The 21,027-nt window shown below is 50.1% G+C and overlaps 1 pseudogene; it reads left to right on the top strand.

Moving 5' to 3' along the window:
• The first annotated feature begins 1,340 nt into the window (after positions 1–1,340).
• LOC141164601 (translocator protein-like) lies at positions 1,341–19,132 on the top strand (annotated as a pseudogene).
• Positions 19,133–21,027: the final 1,895 nt, after the last annotated feature.

Here is a 21,027-nt window from a genome sequence, read left to right as displayed (position 1 = left end):
CGCGACCGCCGGCCGTGACCAATCTGCGATATAGGCGCCAAATTTTAACACCACTTTGCTAATTGGTCGCGGTTGCCGGCCTCGACCAATCAGCGATTTTGACGCCAAATTTAAATACCGCTCTGCTGATTGCGCCCGGTCGGCCGCATACATATTTTAGAATATCCGATGCGTTAGAATCGGGCCACCATCTAGTCTATATATATATAATCGTCTTATCCCGTTTGTCTGCTGTCTGTCCTGGAAATCCCGCGTCGCTCATTGGTCCGGCAGCGGCCAATCAGCGCCGCGGGATTTCTGAAAAAAGATGGCGGCCGTTAGCGGCTCATCTGCGGGACGGAGATGCAGCCGGGAGATGACTGGCGCGAGGCGCTCATCTCCTGGCCGGTAGCAGCAGAAGGACCTCGACCGTGGGCGCCGCTGACCTCCATGCGGAAGGGAGGACCGGGGAGCAGCGCTGCGGGTCGGGATACTGTTGCTGCGAGCAGTCGCTCATCTCCCGGCTTCTCGCAGCGGAAGTAGCCGCACAGGCAGCGGCGCTCCCCGGTCCTCACCAATACGAATCCGCTCCCCGGTCCTCACCAATACGATTCGCTGATCGGGCGGAGAGCGCGACCAATCAGTGATCTTGGCGCCATATTTAAACACCGCTCTGCTGATTGGTTGCGGACGCTGCCCCTGACCAATCACCGATTTGGGCGCCACATTTAATTAGCGGCCGTGACCAATCACCGATCTTGGCGATTTAAACACTGCTGTGCTGATTGGGCGCGGACCCCAGCCGCGACCAATCAGCGAGATTGGCGCCAAATTTAAACACCGCGCCAATAATGCTGATTAGTCGCGGCCGGCAACCGCGACCAATCAGCAGAATGTTGTTTACATTTGGCGCCAATCTCGCTGATTGGTTGCGGCCGCCAGCCGACCGTGACCAATCAGCATTATTGGCGCCAAATTTAAACCCCGCTCTGCTGATTAGTCGCGACCGCTGGCTGTGACCAATCTGCGATATAGCCGCCAAATTTTAACACCGCTTTGGTGATTGGTCAAGGCCGGCAACCGCGACCAATCAGCGATTTTGACGCCAAATTTAAACACCGCTCTGCTGATTGCGCCCTGTCGGCCGCATACATTTTCTAGAATACCCGATGCATTAGAATCGGGCCACCATCTAGTGTATATATATATATATATATATATATATATATATATATATTAGATACCTAGATGCCTATTTTAGAGATATAAAGATGAATCTGCCCTAATAGTGCTCGTCTATTATCTACAATACTGCTTGAGGCGCTTATATTTTAGATACTAACGTAATTTGATCAAGTTGTTCTGCAATCTGGTGACCTCTATCACATATTTTGCAAGGGCAGACTGCACGCTGAACCTCCATACGTGGTTCACAAACTTTTCCTCCTAGCGTATACAGGTGAATATGTTTTTCTCATAAATATTTTAATTATGTGGTTAAAATAGACACGCTGGATAACTGATGATGAACCCCTGAGGAAGCCACATTCCTGGCGATACGTAGGGTCATCGCATACCCCCTAATTATCCTTGGCTTTTTTTTGCCGTGTTCACTTTGCTAATATTTATAATTATTTCTGTATTTATTGTTACACTTTATATTTTGCATGGATTTTCTTGGCACCTGTTGTATTTTCTATCTTATATAATTATAGAGGGTATTTTTTGACTCCCAATACTTTTCATGTTGTTTTGAAAGTTCATACATTTAGTTTTAGCCTTTTATGTGCTTTTTAATTTTTTTTGTTTTTTTATGCCACATGGATTAGTTGTACTGATTCACTTAATAAACTATAATAAAAGGAATTTGTCATCAGGTTTTTATGTAATCTGACAGCAGCATGATGTAGGGGCAGAGACCCTGATTTCAGCGATGTGTCACTTACTGGGCTGCTTGCTGTAGTTTTGATAAAAATCCCTGTTTTCTCTGCTGTAGATGTAGCAGTCTTCAGAATGCTGAGCTGTGTATAACCCCGCCCACACACCTGATTGGCTGCTTCCTGTGTACACAGTCAGCAAGCTGCCAATCAGTGTTGGGGGCATGGTTGGACTAGGAGGAGCAAGAAACCTAGTCCTGCAGTGATAATCTCCTGCTGATAAAACACTGATTGTATTGAAATTACAGCAAGTTGCTGTGCAAGTGACTTATCTCCGGAATCAGGCTCTCTGCCCCTACGTTATGCTGCTCTCAAATTAAATAGCTAAAACCCGCTGACAGATTCCCTTTAATTGTTTATTCAGTGTGCTTGACCCATTTTGCAATAATAGTGAATTATTCCCAATTGGCCTGAAGTTAACTGGTAAAAAAGAAATAAGTGGTGGACATCCCCTTTCATTTCTAAGCAAATTTTATAAATCTGCATGCAGTGAGCTCCCCCTAGTGGTGGTAAATCTGGTTATACTGTATTACCATAATTCACATTTGCACTTATAAAGTACTAGATGGTGGCCCGATTCTAACGCATCGGGTATTCTAGAATAGGTATGCGGCCGACCAGGCGCAATCAGCAAAGCGGTATTTAAATTTGGCGCCAAAATCGCTGATTGGTCGAGGCCGGCAACCGCGACCAATTAGCAAAGCGGTGTTAAAATTTGGCGCCTATATCGCAGATTGGTCGCGGCCAGCGAACGCGACCAATCAGCAGAGCGGGGTTTAAATTTGGCGGCAATAATGCTGATTGGTTGCGGCCGGCGGTCGCGACCAATCAGCAGAGCGTTATTTAAATTTGGCGCCAATAATGGTGATTGGTCACGGCCGCGACCAATCAGCAGAGCGGTGTTTAAATTTGTCGCCAATAATGCTGGTTATTCGTGACCGGTAACCGCGACCAATCAGCAGAGCGGAGTTTACATTTGGCGCCAAAATCGCTGATTGGTGGCGTTCGCGACCAATCAGCAGAGCGGCGTTTAAATTTGCAGCCTATATCGTTGATTGGTGGCGACCGCGACCAATCAGCACAGCGGCGTTTAAATTTACCGCCCATCTCGCTGATTGGTCGCGGTGGCCGGCCGCGACCAATCAGCGTCGTATTAGTGTGGGCCCCGGAGCGGCACTGCTTGTGCGGCTCCGTATTAGCGAGAACCGGGGAGCGCCTCTGCGGCTCCTTCTGCTGCGAGAAGCTGGGAGATGAGCGGCTGCTCGCAGCAGAAGCATCCCGACCGGCGGCGCCGCTCCCCGGTCCTCCGTTCACACTTGCTGTCGGGTGAGATCAGCGGTCCAAGCCGCTGATCTTCCGACGTTAGCCGCATGGAGGTCAGCGGCGCCGGTCGGGGTAGTTGTGCTGCTAGCGCCGCTCATCTCCCCGCTGCATCGCCGCTGACCTCCGTCCCGCAGATGAGCCGCTAACGGCCGCCATCTTTTTTCAGAAATGCCGCGGCGCTAATTGGCCGCTGCCAGACCAATGAGCGACGCGGGATTTCCAGGACAGACAGAAAGACAGACGGGATAAGACAATTATATAGTAGATGTTTAAAGCGTAGCCCCCGATATCCAACACATGTCCGCAGGGTTACATTATGGCAGAATGGAGAAAAGACTGTACTTTTGTGCTTCTTCTGGCTGGTATATATCAGTAGACCGCCAAAAAAACAGAAACAGCGCCACTCATGACCATGGGTTGTTGTTTCTCGTATTGTAACTCAGGTCTATTGGAGAGATGCAATACCATGCACAACCAGTGGTCAGAAGTGGTGCTGTTTATTAGACATTCTCAGAAACTAAACAGCTCGGAATGTAATAGTTCCTAAAAAATAGTATCCCAATATGATTGTAGAATGTATATGAATAATTTTACCATTAATAGGTTTGATCTCACATCAATGCAAGAGAATTTGTTCCCTGGTCCTGGCCTGCCCGATGCAGCATCTGGTCCTGGCCTGCCCAATGCAGCATCTGGTCCTGGCCTGCCCGATGCAGCATCTGGTCCTGGCCTGCCCGATGCAGCATCTGGTCCTGGCCTGCCCGATGCAGCATCTGGTCCTGGCCTGCCCGATGCAGCATCTGGTCCTGGCCTGCCCGATGCAGCATCTGGTCCTGGCCTGCCCGATGCAGCATCTGGTCCTGGCCTGCCCGATGCAGCATCTGGTCCTGGCCTGCCCGATGCAGCATCTGGTCCTGGCCTGCCCGATGCAGCATCTGGTCCTGGCCTGCCCGATGCAGCATCTGGTCCTGGTCTGCCCGATGCAGCATCTGGTCCTGGTCTGCCCGATGCAGCATCTGGTCCAGGTCTGCCCGATGCAGCATCTGGTCCTGGGACATTATTACTGTATGGGGGGACACAAAGACGGACATTATTACTGTATGGGGGGACACAAAGAAGGACATTATTACTGTATGTGGACACAAAGAGGGACATTATTACTGTATGGGGGGACACAAAGCTGGACATTACTACTGTATGGGGGGACACAACAAGGGACATTATTACTGTATGGGGAGGCACAACGAGGGACATTATTACTGTATGCGGGACACAAAGAGGGACATTATTACTGTATGGGGGACACAGAGGGACATTATTACTGTATGGGGGAAACTATTACTGTATGGTGGGACACAAGGAGGAACATTATTACTGTATGGGGGACACAAAGAGGGACATTATTACTGTATAAGGAACACAGAGGTACACTATTATTGTATGAGGGGACACAGAAAGACACTATTACTGTATGGGGGGACACAAGGAGGGACATTATTATTGTATGGGGGACACAAAGAGGGACATTATTACTCTATGGGGGACACAAAGAGGGACTATATTACTGTACTAGATGGTGGCCCGATTATAACGCATCAGGTATTCTAGAATATGTATGCGGCCGACCGGGCGCAATCAGCAGAACGTTGTTTAAATTTGGCGCCAAAATCGCTGATTGGTTGCGGCCGGCAACTGCGACCAATCAGCAAAACAGTGTTTAAATTTGGAGGCAATATCGGTGATTGGTCGCGGGTGGCGGCCGCGACCAATCAGCTTACTGTGTTAGTGAGGACCGGAGAGCTTGTTTAAATTTGGCGATGAAAGCGACTAATCAGCAGAGCGTTGTTTAAATTTGGCGCCAAGATCACTGATTGGTCGCGGCAGGAGGCCGCGACCAATCAGCGAATCGTATTGGTGAGGACCGGGGAGCGGAATCGTATTGGTGAGAGGGGAGCGGCGCCGCCTGTACGGCTACTTCCGCTGCGAGAAGCCGGGAGATGAGCGGCTGCTCGCAGCAGAAGTATCCTGACCGGGAGTACCGCTCCCCGGTCCTCCGTTCACACCCTAGCCGCATGGAGGTCAGCGCCGCCGCCGGTCGGGGTCCTTCTGCTGCTAGCGGCCGGGAGATGAGCTCCTCGCGCCGGTCATTTCCCTGCTGCATCGCCGCTGACCTCCGTCCTGCAGATGAGCCGCTAACGGCCGCCATCTTTTTCTCAAATCCCGCGTCGCTGATTGGCCGCGGCCCGACCAATCAGCGACGCAGGATTTCCTGGACAGACAGACGGGATAAGACGATTATATATATAGACTAGACGGTGGCCCGATTCTAACGCATCGGGTATTCTAGAATATGCATGCGGCCGACCGGGCTCAATCAGCAAAACGGTGTTTAAATTTGGCGGCAATATCGGTGATTGGTCAAGGGTAGCGGCCGCGACCAATCAGCGAACTGTGTTAGTGAGGACCGGAGAGCTTGTTTAAATTTGGCGATAAAATCGACCAATCAGCAGAGCGTTGTTTAAATTTGGCGGCAATCTCGCTGATTGGTCTCGGCCGGCCGGCGGCCGGGACCAATGAGCAGAGCGGTGTTTAAATTTGGCGCCAAGCTCGCTGATTGGTTGCGTCTGGCGTCCGCGACCAATTAGCACAGCAGTGTTTAAATGTGGCGTCAAAATTGGTGATTGGTCGCGGCCGCTATTTAAATGTGGCGCCCAAATCGGTGATTGGTCGCGGGCAGCGGCCGCGACCAATCAGCAGAGCGGTGTTTAACTTTAGCGCCAAGATCACTGATTGGTCACGTGCGGAGAGCGCGACCAATCAGCGAATCGTATTGGTGAGGAGCGGGGAGCAGAATCGTATTAGTGAGGACCGGGGAGCGCCGCTGCCTGTGCGGCTACTTCTGCTGCGAGAAGCCGGGAGATGAGCGACTGCTCGCAGCAGAAGTATCCCGACCCGCAGCGCCGCTCCCCGGTCCTCCCTTCACACCCTAGCCGCTGATGTCCGCGACCAATCACCGATTTGGGCGCCAAATTTAAATATCGGCCGCGACCAATTACCGATCTTGGCTCCACATTTAAACACCGCTGTGCTGATTGGTCGCCGACGCTGGGCGCGACCAATCACCGATTTTGGCGCCACATTTAAATAGCGTCCGCGACCAATCAGTACAGCGGTGTTTAAATGTGGAGCCAAGATCGGTGATTGGTCGTGGCCGATATTTAAATTTGGCGCCCAAATCGGTGATTGGTCGCGGGCAGCGCCAGCGACCAATCAGCGATTTTTAACACAAATGTCCTGACCTTTGTAACACCATGCGGATACTGTGGGGACATCAGCGACTAGGGTGTGAACGGAGGACCGGGGAGCGGCGCTGCGGGTCGGGATACTTCGGCTGCGAGCGCCCGCTCATGTCCCGGGTTCTCGCAGCAGAAGTATTCGCACAGGCAGCGGCGCTGACATCCATGCGGCTAGGGTGTGAAGGGAGGACCGGGGAGCGGTGCAGACATCCAATTGGTCGCGGCCGCTATTTAAATGTGCCGCACAAAACAGTGATTGGTCGCCGTCTTGGCCCGCGACCAATCACTGATCTTGCCGCCAAAGTTAAACACTACTGTGCTGATTGCCAAATTTAAATATCGGCCGCGACCAATCACCGATCTTGGCTCCACATTTAAACACCGCTGTGCTGATTGGTCGCGGCCGATATTTAAATGTGGCGCCCAAATCGGTGATTGATCGCGGGCAACGTCCGCGACCAATCAGCACAGTGGTGTTTAACTTTTGCGCTAAGATCAGTGATTGGTCGGGTCCAAAGACCGCGACCAATCATCGAATCGTCTTGGTGAGCACTGGGGAGCGTCGCTGCCTGTGCGGGTACTTCCGCTGCGAGAACCCAGGACATGAGCGGGCGCTCGCAGCAGAAGTATCCCGACCCGCAGCGCCGCTCCCCGGTCCTCTCTTCCGCATGGAGCTCAGCGACGCCGGCGGTCCTTCCGCTGCTACCGTCCGGGAGATGAGCGCCTCGCGCCGCTCATCTCCCGGCTGCATCTCTGTCCCGCAGATGGGTCCGGCGGTCGAAGTCCTTCTGCTGGTACCGGCCGGGAGATGAGCGCCTCGCGCCGGTCATCTCCCAGCTGCATCTCCGCTGAGCTCCGTCCCGCAGATGAGCCGCTAACGGCCGCCATCTTTTTTCAGAAATCCAGCGGCGCTGATTGGCTGCTGCTGGACCAATGAGTGACGCGGGATTTCCTGGACAGACAGACAGACGGGATAAGACGATTATATATATAGATGGGGGGACACAAAGAAGGACATTATTAATGTATGTGGACACAAAGAGGGACATTATTACTCTATGGGGAGACACAAGAGGGACATTATTACTGTATGGGGGGACACAAATATGGACATTACTACTGTATAGGGGGACACAAGAGAGACATTATTACTATATGCGGGACACAAAGAGGGACATTAGTACTGTATGGGGGACACAGAGGGACATTGTTACTGTATGGGGGGGACACAAAGAGGGACATTATTACTGTATGGGGGGGCACAACGACGGGCATTATTACTGTATGGGGGGACACAAAGAAGGACATTATTACTGTATGGGGGGACACAAAGAGGGACATTATTACTGTATGGGGGGACACAAGAGGGACATTATTACTGTATGGCGGACCCAAAGAGGGACATTATTACGGTATGGGGGGACACAAGAGGGACATTATTACTGTATGGCGGACCCAAAGAGGGACATTATTCCTGTATGGGGGGGGGGGACACAAAGAGGGACATGATTACTGTACTAGATGGTGGCCCGATTCTAATGCATCGGGTATTCTAGAATAGGTATGCGGCCGACCGGGCGTAAGCAGCAGTGCGGTGTTTACATTTGGCGCCAAAATCGCTGATTGCTCGAGGCCGGCAACTGCGACCAATCAGCAAAGTGGTGTTAAAATTTGGCGCCTATATCGCAGATTGGTCACGGCCGGCGGTCGCAACTAATCAGCAGAGCGGGGTTTAAATTTGGCGCCAATAATGCTGATGGGTCGCATTCACTGGCCGTGACCAATCTGCGATATAGGTGCAAAATTTAAACCCCGCTCTGCTGATGGGTCGCGTTCGCTGGCCGTGACCAATCAGCAGAGCGGGGTTTAAATTTGGCGCCAAAATCGCTGATTGGTCGCGGCCGGCAACTGCGACCAATCAGCAAAGCGGTGTTTAAATTTGGCGCCAATACTTCTGATTGATGTCGGCCGGCAACCGCGACCAATCAGCAGAGCGGGGATTAAATTTGGCGCCAATACTGCTGATTCGTCACGGCCGGCAACCGCGACCAATTAGCAGAGCGGTGTTTAAATTTTGCGCCAATATTGCTGATTGGTCGCGGACGGCGACTAATCAGCAGAGGTGTGTTTAAATTTGGCGCCAACACTGCTGATTGATCTCGGCCGGCAACCAATCAGCAGAGCGGGGTTTAAATTTGGCGCCAATACTGCTGATTCGTCACGGCCGGCAACCGCGACCAATTAGCAGAGCGTTGTTTAAATTTGGCGCCAATCTCGCTGATTGGTCGCGGCTGGCGTCCGCGACCAATTATCACAGTAGTGTTTAAATGTGGCGGCAAGATCGGTGATTGGTCGCGGCCACTATTTAAATGTGGCGCTCAAATCGGTGATTGGTCGCGGGCAGCGGCCGCGACCAATCAGCAGAGCGGTGTTTAACTTTAGCGCCAAGATCACTGATTGGTTGCGTGCGGAGAGAGCGACCAATCAGCGAATCGTATTGGTGAGGACCAGGGAGCGCCGCTGCCTGTGCTGCTACTTCTGCTGCGAGAAGCCGGGAGATCAGCGACTGCTCGCAGCAGAAGTATCCCGACCCGCAGCGCCGCTCCCCGGTCCTCCCTTCACACCCTAGCCGCTGATGTCCCCACAGTATCCGCATGGTGTTACTAAGGTCCGGACATTTGTGTTAAAAATCGCTGATTGGTCGCCGACGCTGGGCGCGACCAATCACCGATCTTGGCTCCACATTTAAACACCGCTGTGCTGATTGGTCGCGGACGCTATTTAAATGTGGCGCCAAAATCGGTGATTGGTCACGCCCAGCGTCGGCGACCAATCAGCACAGCGGTGTTTAAATGTGGAGCCAAAATCGGTGATTGGTCGCGGCCGATATTTAAATTTGGCGCCCAAATCGGTGATTGGTCGCGGGCAGCGTCCGCGACCAATCAGCACAGTAGTGTTTAACTTTTGCAGCAAGATCAGTGATTGGTCGAGTCCGAAGAGCGCGACCAATCATCGAATCGTCTTGGTGAGGACCGGGGAGCAGCGCTGTCTGTGCGGGTACTTCCGCAGCGAGAACCCGGGACATGAGCGGGCGCTGGCAGCAGAAGTATCCCGACCCACAGCGCCGCTCCCCGGTCCTCCCTTCCGCATGGAGGTCAGCGACGCCGGCGGTCCTTCCGCTGCTACCGGCCAGGAGATGAGCGCCTCGCGCCGCTCATCTCCCAGCTGCATCTCCGTCCCACAGATGGGTCCGGCGGTCGAGGTCCTTCTGCTGGTACCGGCCGGGAGATGAGCGCCTCGCGGCGCTCATCTCCCGGCTGCATTGCCGCTGAGCTCCGTCCCGCAGATGAGCCGCTAACGGCCGCCATCTTTTTTCAGAAATCCCGCGGCGCTGATTGGCCGCTGCCGGACCAATGAGCGACACGGGATTTCCTGGACAGACAGACAGAAAGACAGACAGACGGGATAAGACGATTATATATATAGATGGGGATATAAAGGGACATTATTACTGTATGGAGGACACAGAGGGATATTATTACTCTATGGGAGACACAGAGGGACACTATTATTGTATGGAAGGGACACAGAGGGACCCTATTACTGTATGGGGGACACAAGGAGGGACATTATTATTGTATGGGGGACACAAAGAGGGACATTATTATTGTATGGGGGACACAAAGAGGGACATTACTCTATGGGGGGACACAGAGTGACATTATTACTGTATAGGGGATATAAAGGGACATTATTACTGCATGGGGTACACAAAGAGGGACATTATTACTGTATGGGGGAAACAAAGAGGGACATTATTACTATATGGGGGGACACAAAGATGGACATTACTCTATGAGGGGACACAAAGAGTGACATTATTACTGTATGGCGGGACACAGAAGGACATTATTACTGTATGTATTATTTATATGTGGAGGGGGCCATAGGAGGGCAACAACCCAGCAGCAGGACCACTACCTCTGCCTTTGTGCAAGGAGGAACAGGAGGAGCACTGCCAGAGCCCTGCAAAATGACCTCCAGCAGGCCACAAATGTGCATGTGTCTGCACAAACGGTTAGAAACCGACTCCATGAGGGTGGTATGAGGGCCCGACGTCCACGGATGGGGGTTGTGCTCACAGCCCAACACCATGCAGGACGCTTGGCATTTGCCACAGAACACCAGGATTGGAAGAGTCACCTCTGGCGCCCTGTGCTCTTCACAGAGGAAAGCAGGTTCACACTGAGCACATGTGACAGACGTGACAGAGTCTGGAGACGCCATGGAGAGCGATCTGCTGCCTGCAACATCCTTCAGCATGACCGGTTTGGCAGTGGGTCAGTAATGGTGTGGGGTGGCATTTCTTTGGAGGGCCGCACAGCCCTCCATGTGCTCGCCAGAGGTAGCCTGACTGCCATTAGGTACCGAGGTGAGATCCTCAGACCCCTTGTGAGACCATATGCTGGTGCGGTTGGCCCTGGGTTCCTCCTAATGCAGGACAATGCCAGACCTCATGTGGCTGGAGTGTGTCAGCAGTTCCTGCAAGATGAAGGCATTGAAGCTATGGACTGGCCCGCCCGTTCCCCAGACCTGAATCCGATTGAGCACATCTGGGACATCATGTCTCGCTCCATCCACCAACGTCACGTTGCACCACAGACTGTCCAGGAGTTGGCGGATGCTTTAGTCCAGGTCCGGGAGGAGATCCCTCAGGAAACCATCCGCAACCTCATCAGGAGCATGCCCAGGCATTGTAGGGAGGTCATAGAGGTACGTGGAGGCCACACACAATACTCAACCTCATCAGGAGCATGCCCAGGCGTTGTAGGGAGGTCATACAGGTACGTGGAGGCCACACACAATACTGAACCTCATTTTGACTTGTTTTAAGGACATTACATCAAAGTCGGATCAGCCTGTAATGTGTTTTTCCACTTTAATTTTGGGGGTGACTCCAAATCCAGGCCTCCATTGGTTAATAAATGTGATTTCCATTGATGATTTTTGTGTGATTTTGTTGTCAGCACATTCAACTCAGTACAGAACAAAGTATTCAATGAGAAGATTTCATTCATTCAGATCTAGGATGTGTTATTTGAGTGTTCCCTTTATTTTTTTGAGCAGTGTAGACTGCTTCAGACTTTGGATTTCACGTGCACGCCCTTCCCCCTCCCATAGTGGAAGTTGCACAACAGTGAGTGGGTGGTGCCGGGGCTTAGATCAGAGGAAATAGCTCTGCTGCTTTTATAGTGAAGTAAGTGCAGTGGGGGGCATTTACTTTTTGCATTTTCTGTGTTGTCTCATTGAGGTCCGGACTCCATAAAGAAGTTTTGCAGTAGCTCATTAGATTGCACACAGCTCGGTGCAATCCTTTAGAAGTCGGTGGTAGAAGATCCCTACAGGGATCTCCGTGCAGACCGCCGGGAAACTTCTGCGGAGCCGGGGGCCATTGCCTCCTTGCCCCACGTTACCTATTGAGCAGCTGATTGCCCAAATCAGAGGCCTTATTGGGGCGACAAAGGTGCATGATCTTATTTTACAGGGCTTCAAAGAGAAATGTTACAACTATATGGGGCCAGAAAAGGTGCATGTTTATACTGTAGGGGGGAGGTGGGCACAAGAGGGACATTATTACTGTATGGGGGGGACACAAAGAGGGACATTATTACTGTACTAGATGGTGGCCCGATTCTAACGCATCGGGTATTCTAGAATATGTATGCGGCCGACCGGGCGCAATTAGCAGAGCGGTGTTTAAATTTGGCGCCAAAAGCGCTGATTGGTCGCGGCCGCCAACCGCGACCAATCAGCAAAGCGGTGTTTAAATTTGGCGGCAATACCGGTGATCGGTCGCGGGCGGCGGCCGCGACCAATCAGCAAACCGTGTTAGTGAGGACTGGAGAGCGTGTTTAAATTTGGCGCCAAAATCTCTGATTAGTCGCGACCAATCAGCAAAGCGGTGTTTAAATTTGGCGGCAATCTCGCTGATTGGTCGCGGATGGCAGCCGCGACCAATCAGCAGAGCGTTGTTTAAATGTTGCGCCAATCTCGCTGATTGGTCGCGGTCGGCTGGCGGCCGCGAGCAATCAGCAGAGCGTTGTTTAAATTTGGCGCCAATCTCGCTAATTGGTCGCGGCTGGCGGCCGCAACCAATCAGCAGAGCGTTGTTTAAATTTGGCGCCAATCTCGCTAATTGGTCGCGGCTGGCGTCCGCGACCAATCAGCAGAGCGTTGTTTAATTTTGGCGCCAATGTTGGTGAATGGTCGCGGCTGCCACCCGCGACCAATCAGCAGAGCGTTGTTTACATTTGGCGCCAATCTCCCTGATTGGTCACGGACGCCAGCCGACCAATCAGCACAGCAGTGTTTAAATGTGTCGGCAAGATCACTAATAGGTTGCGGGCAGAGACCGCGACCGGGGAGCGGAATCGTATTGGTGAGGACCGGGCAGCGCCGCTGCCTGTGCGGCTACTTCCGCTGCGAGAAGCCGGGACATGAGCGGCAGCTCGCAGCAGAAGTATCCCGACCCGCAGCGCCGCTCCCCGGTCCTCCCTTGACACGCTAGCCGCTGATCTCCCGACAGTAGCCGCATGGTGTTACTAAGGACCGGACATTTGTGTCCAAAATCGCTGATTGGTCGCGGGCGCTGCCAGCGACCAATCACCGATTTTGGCGCCACATTTAAACACTGCTGTGCTGATTGGTCGCGGACGCTGCCCGCGACCAATCACCGATTTAGGCGCCACATTTAAATAGCGGCCGCGACCAATCACCGATCTTGCAGACACATTTAAACACCGCTGTGCTGATTGGTCGCAGACGCTGCCCGCGACCAATCACCGATTTGGGCGCCACATTTAAATAGCGTCCGCGACCAATCACAGATCTTGCAGACACATTTAAACACCGCTGTGCTGATTGGTCGCGGACGCTGCCCGCGACCAATCACCTATTTGGGCGCCACATTTAAATAGCGTCCGCGACCAATCACAGATCTTGCAGACACATTTAAACACCACTGTGCTGATTGGTCGCGGACGCTGCCCGCGACCAATCACCTATTTGGGCGCCACATTTAAATAGCGTCCGCGACTAATCACAGATCTTGCAGACACATTTAAACACCACTGTGCTGATTGGTCGCGGACGCTGCCCGCGACCAATCACCGATTTGGGCGCCACATTTAAATAGCGTCCGCGACAAATCAGCACAGCGGTGTTTAACTTTTTCGGCAAGATCAGTGATTGGTCGCGGTCGGAGACCGCGACCAATCATCGAATCGTATTGGAGAGGACCGGGGAGCGCCGCTGCCTGTGCGGCTACTTCCGCTGCTAGAAGCCGGGAGATGAGCGCCTCGCGCCGGTCATGTCCCGGCTGCATCTCCATCCCGCAGATGGCTCCGGCGGTCGAGGTCCTTCTCTTGCTACCAGCCGGGAGATGAGCGGCCGCTCTTAGCAGAAGTATCCCGACCTGCAGCGCCGCTCTCCGGTCCTCCCTTCCGCATGGATGTCAGCGGCGCCGGCGGTCGGGGTCCTTCTGTTGCTACCGGCTGGGAGATGAGCGCCTCTCGCCGATCATCTCCCGGCTGCATCTCCGTCCCGCAGATGAGCCGCTAACGGCCGCCATCTTTTTCAGAAATCCCGCGGCGCTGATTGGCCGCTGCCGGACCAATGAGCGACGCGGAATTTCCTGGACAGACAGACAGACGGGATAAGACGATTATATATATAGATGGGGGGACACAAGAGGGACATTATTACTGTATTGGGGGGGACACAAGATAGACATTATTACTGTATGGGGGGACACAAGATGGACATTATTACTGTATGGGGAACACAAAGAGGGACACAACCATTGACCAGCTCTACACAGATGCTGCAAGAGATTATTGCGCTGATCATACAAAGCCACAGACAGACTAGAAATCAATTAAAAAGGATCTGTCCCTTTTTCTGAACTACTCTATACGTTCCTCTGTTATTCCTCCTGGCATTCTAGTACTATTGTGAATCTAGTAATTCTAGTACACTGAGACGATAATACCCCATTATTAGGCCGCTATAGGATGTAAGTGTACAAGCCATATATAACAAGGTAAAATGACTGTTTATAAATTGCTGCTTGCTGATGGTTTCCATCATTTATCTTTCTGCCTATTAATCCAATCTCACATCCAATAAAGTTAATTAATTTAATTTTATTTTTTTCTCACTGCACCAACTGGTTGAAACAGTAAAGATCCCATAATGAAGTCAATTAAGGAATTGCTATTTATGCCATTTCCTGTGCAAGATCGAGGTCACAACTTTCTCACAAGTTTGTTAATTTCTATATATTCTATTTATGCTTTGATGTTTTATTCAGGATTCTTACCAACCATGACGCCCTCCTGGCTTCCCGCTCTTGGGTTTACCATTTTTCCATCAGTAGGGAGCGCCATTCTACGGGTTGGATCCGAACAGCAAATCAAAACCTGGTTCTCAACACTGCAGAAACCAAGCTGGTGCCCCCCAAACTGGGTGTTTCTACCAGTATAGACCACTTTGAATACATCCATGGGGTGAGTGTGCTGAGGAAACATTTTGGGATCTAGAGGTATATGAGGAAAGGCTTAAAGGGACATCCAGGGAAAACTGGTACACTGCATCTGTACAGGAGGGGGAGGAGGTGAGCTGTGACATCACCTATTGTGAATGGTGGATCCTATTTTATCTACTGTATATAGAGGTGTTATCAGTCATTGTACGGGAGGGGGAGGAGGTAAGCTGTAACATCACCTATTGTGAGTGGTGGATCCTGTGTTATCTACTGTATATAGAGGTGTTATCAGTCATTGTATAGGAGGTGGAGGAGGTGAGCTGTGACATCACCTATTGTGAATGGTGGATCCTGTGTTATCTACTGTATATAAAGGTGATATCAGTCATTGTACAGGAGGAGGAGGTGAGCTGTGACATCACCTATTGTGAATGGTGGACCCTGTGTTATCTACTGTATATAGAGGTGTTATCAGTCATTGTACAGGAGGAGGAGGAGGTGAGCTGTGACATCACCTATTGTGAATGGTGGATCCTGTGTTATCTACTGTATATAGAGGTGTTATCAGTCATTGTACAGGAGGAGGCGGTGAGCTGTGACATCACCTATTGTGAATGGTGGATCCTGTGTTATCTACTGTATATAGAGGTATTATCAGTCATTGTACAGGAGGTGGAGGAGGTGAGCTGTGACATCACCTATTGTGAATGGTGGATCCTGTGTTATCTACTGTATATAAAGGTGATATCAGTCATTGTACAGGAGGAGGAGGTGAGCTGTGACATCACCTATTGTGAATGGTGGATCCTGTGTTATCTACTGTATATAAAGGTGATATAAGTCATTGTACAGGAGGAGGAGGTGAGCTGTGACATCACCTATTGTGAATGGTGGATCCTGTGTTATCTACTGTATATAGAGGTGTTGCCTCTCATTGTTCTTTTGAATGACATGATAATGAGACTGCTGAAAAGTCTTTTGTACAGAACAGGCAGTGTGAGTCTAGTATGAGGCCTAGTGACTAGTGAGAAAATAGTTTCTCTTTTTTTTTCTGTATGTATAGTCAAAAGAATTTTTTTTTATAGCGAATTATGCTCAGAATGTTCCTTTAAGAATGAAGACTTTTCATAACTTTTTTATTCTGAACATTCTTATGATTTTGATTGTTTTATCTTTTTTCAGATACGGATCTTATTTGATTTGGAAAGAGTTGGGAGGATTTACTAAAGACGCTGTGGTGCCTCTTGGGGTGTACGCCACTCATCTGGCTCTGAACTGGACATGGAGTCAAGTTTTTTTTGGTGCCCACAAAATCAAATTGGTAATTTAAAATTCAGCTCTGACATTTAGAGTGCAGTTCCTTTTAGATGGCATCCGATCACTGGGATAGACACTTTAGGAGTATGAGTTACATGCAGAGAATTGCAGCTATAACAGAAAGGAGTCAGGACACACAGAACATCGCAGCTATGATAGAAAGGAGTGCGGACACGCAGAGCATCGCAGCTATGATAGAAAGGAGTGCGGATACACAGAGCATCACAGCTATGATAGAAAGGAGACAGGACACACAGAGCATCGCAGCTATGATAGCAGACAGGACACACAGAGCATCGCAGCTATGATAGAAAGGAGTCAGGACACACAGAGCATCACAGCTATTATAGAAAGGAGTCAGGACACACAGAGCATCGCAGCTATGATAGAAAGGAGTCAGGACACACAGCATCGCAGCTATGATAGAAAGTTCTAAGGACACGCAGAGCATCGCAGCTGTGATAGAAAGGAGTCAGGACACACAGAGCATCGCAGCTATGATAGAAAGGAGTCAGGACACACAGAGCATCGCAGCTATGATAGAAAGGAGTCAGGACACACAGAGCATCACAGCTATTATATAAAGGAGTCAGGACACGCAGAGCATCACAGCTGTGATAGAAAGGAGTGCGGACACACAGAGCGTTGCAGCTATGATAGAAGTCAGGACACGCAGAGCATCGCAGCTATGATAGAAAGGACTCAGGACACACAGAGCATCACAGCTATAATACAAAAGGAGTCAGGACACGCAGAGCATCTCAGCTATGATAGAAAGGAGTGCGGACACACAGAGCATCGCAGCTATGATAGAAAGGAGTGCGGACACACAGAGCATCGCAGCTATGATAGAAAGGAGTCAGGACACCACGCAGAGCATCGCAGCTATGATAGAAAGTCAGGACACGCTGAGCATCACAGCTATGATAGAAAGGAGTCAGGACAGGCAGAGCATCGCAGCTATGACAGAAAAAAGTCAGGAAAGGCAGAGCATCGCTGCTATGATTGAAAGGAGTCAGGACAAGCAGAGCATTGCAGCTAAGATACAAAGGAGTCAGGACACGCTGAGCATCACAGCTATGATAGAAAGGAGTCAGGACAGGCAGAGCATCGCAGCTATGACACAAATGTCAGGAAAGGCAGAGCATCGCAGCTATGATAGAAAGGAGTCAGGACGCTCAGAGCATCGCAGCTATGATAGAAAGGTGCCAGGACATGCTGAGCATCTCAGCTATGAAAGAAAGGAGTCAGAACACACAGAGCATCGCAGCTACGATAGAAAGGGGTCAGGACACATTGAGCATTGCAGCTATAATAGAAAGGTGTCAAGACACGCAGAGTATCGCAGCTATGATAGAAAGGAGTCAGGACACACAGAGCATCGAAGCTGTGATAGAAAGAAGGAAAGGCAGAGCATCGCAGCTATGATTGAAAGGAGTCAGGACAAGCAGAGCATTGCAGCTAAGATACAAAAGGAGTCAGGACACGCTGAGCATCGGAGCTATGATAGAAAGGAGTCAGGACAGGCAGAGCATCGCAGCTATGACAGAAAAAAAGTCAGGAAAGGCAGAGCATCGCAGCTATGATAGAAAGGAGTCAGGACGCTCAGAGCATCGCAGCTATGATAGAAAGGAGTCAGGACACACAGAGCATCGCAGCTATAATAGAAAGGAGTCAGGACACAGAGCATCGCAGCTGGGACAGAAAGGAGTCAGGACACGCAGAGCATCATAGTTATAATAGAAAGGTGTCAGGACATGCAGAGCATCATAGTTATAATAGAAAGGTGTCAGGACATGCAGAGCATCACATCTATGATAGAAAGGTGTCAGGACATGCAGAGCATCTCACCTATGAAAGAAAGGAGTCAGGACATGCAGAGCATCGCAGCTATGATAGAAAGGTGCCAGGACACACAGAGAGGTGCCAGGACACACAGAGCATCACAGCTATAATACAAAAGGAGTCAGGACACGCAGAGCATCTCAGCTATTTAGAAAAGTGTCAGAATACAAAGAGCATTTCAGCTATAATAGAAAGGAGTGACAGCACAGAGCGTCGCAGCTTTGATAGAAAGGAGTCAGGACACGCAGAGCATTGCAGCATGCGTTGTATCTGCAGACTGCTCATAGTGCATTGTGCAGCTTTGGGGGAGTGTATACTATGGCCGACTTATGGGGACAAACCTCAAACACTTTCATATTGCTGGTTGTAATGTCAGGTCACTTTCAGTAGTTTGTGCACGGTGTGGTGCTTACATATTGTATAATTTTTATTACAGGCATTTTTCCAAAGTGTTCTGATGACCGGATCCGCAGCTGCTACGATCGTCGCCTGGTGCCCCATTAATAGGACGGCCGCCTCCCTGATGGCCCCCACTGTTGCTTGGTTGTTACTGTCAACTGCCTTGAGCTACCGGTTTTGGAGGGACAACCTAGACAAGGAAAAATAGATGTTTAGAGTTCCACCATAAGTTTTCCAGCGAGGGAATCTTACACCGTTTTGCGCTGGAATAAAGAGGTTGTCCAGGGGTCTCCAATTGAAGTGAACATCAGCTGAGCTGTAATACTCCAGCACTGCTGCTACAGTGTGATCTTCCAGCTCTGGACATTGTGTAGCAGCAAACAGCTGATTATTCGGGATCGGAACTGAACAACAGCTTAAATTAATTACATAAATTTAATTTTGCACTAATTTAATTGTATTATTAAATAAACGTGTAAAATTGAAGTTAATTGCTCTTAAATTATATAGAAAATCTTTTCTTTTCAAAGCTCAACTATTTGCGTTGCAGACCTCAAATTCTGTCTTGCCTGCCATATTACAGGTACAGCGGAGCTGCGGCCCGGTCACGGCCCCCCCATCTCTCCAAGCTGGCCACACAAATTACATATTTATCTGCAGACTCGGCTATCTTTATTAATATGTGATATTCTGATCTTTGTTGCCGGACCTTGGATTTGCCTTTTGACTACCTGTTTGTATTATCCCTTTTGCCTTGACGCTTTCTGACCTTGGAATTCTGACCCCAGACTGTGACCTGACTACGCCATGATGTACCCTCCTAACTCTTGACCTCGGACTCCTTGAGTTCCCCGACTCTTGACATCGGACTCCTTGAGTTCCCCGACTCTTGACCTCGGACTCCTTGAGTTCCCCGGCTCTTGACCTCGGACTCCTTGACTTCGCCGATTCACAGCTTGTCTGTGAGAAGTGACTCAGCGCCATAACCATATTTTTTGTTGCCACCACTCGTCGTTTAGTTAGGCCAGCGAGATATCTACCCTGGGTAACAAACTAGTACACCCGCACACCCAGCTCCAAACAGGTACACTTCTAACACTCTGGCATACACAAGGTAACACAACCAAGCTATACTTTCCCTCTTCAAGGTTGTGGGTACGTTGAGAGCAGCAAGGAACAAACGTATACAATTTTAGAATTAATATATAAAACATATAATGCTTACAAAATACAAAAAGGTGAAACAACAAAGAGATATACACACAAGGCAAAACAGTACAAAAATAAAAGGGAGAAATCAAAAAGCTCTTACTGATTTGATCCGTGATACATTTTCTGCGGCAAGGACAACGTCGAAATTAGGAGATCTATAATTCTCGTTGATTCTTCTGGGTCTGACACTGTGTGTCTGTGGATCAGATCTTTTACAGGGTCCAATCCAGACTCCTCATCCTGGTCAGGAGAGAGGAGGATGGCAAATTATATGCAAGGAAAGAAGGTTTCAGGACCCAAATCTAAGTTATACCATATTTCCCTATAGGATCCTCCATATTTCCAAGCGTATTTTTACCATCCTAGACACAAAAAACATGACTATGATATATCAATTCAATTTCTGCGGTGTCTCAAGGCTGAAGATCCTGGTGCTATATATACAGTATATCCCTATCATAAAGATATCTGTGGATCGTTTTGACTTCGGACTTTAATGGAGATGACAGAGAATTATTGCATTTCATTATTCCACTGTGCTGTCCCTGGTGTGGGTTGGAGACAACCAGTCTGCTTTAAAGGCTTTCCTGTGCCTTGGCTTTCACCTGGCCCTCTGCGGACGCCGCTCGCTGCACTTCTTGGTGTATGTACAAGAGAAGACCCAGGAATGAGAATGCACACAGCGATTATGTGCGTGCGTGGCCGACACATCCAGGAACAGTGCGCATGTGCACACACAGGGCAGCGTTCACTCTAGGAGTGAGCGCTGTCTATGTTAAACTAGAGCAGTCCCCCAGATGCAAATGGAGGGGTGTAACAGTGCATCCAGCTCATGGCCACCAAAGCCCCTCATTTACCTGTGGATTAAAAGTTATTTTCCTATTCACTGGACCAGTTTCAGGTATAGTGCCAGTATAATTTTTATAGGGGCGGTCTCCTATATCACTGTATGGTTAGTCTGAAAGGTATTTTGGGGGTGACAGACTCACTTTAAGCTTGTTCAATAGTTTCATGCAGCGTTGTCACGACACAACTGTCGAAAAAGATCTGGGACTAGGGACACTTACCCTGTCCCTAACGTTAGGGGGCGCCCTAGCTCACCCTATTCCCCAGGATACCTCTGAAGGTGAGGATGCTGGGGCCTCTGCCCTCGCCCTAACTCCTGAATAAGCCC

This window comes from Phyllobates terribilis, unplaced genomic scaffold (genome assembly GCF_046119375.1).
Source record: "Phyllobates terribilis strain yellow unplaced genomic scaffold, ASM4611937v1 Scaffold_10__3_contigs__length_209671492, whole genome shotgun sequence".
NCBI lineage: Eukaryota > Metazoa > Chordata > Amphibia > Anura > Dendrobatidae > Phyllobates > Phyllobates terribilis.
Note: the sequence above shows the minus strand (reverse complement) of the source record. Positions and strands in the feature narration are given on the sequence as shown.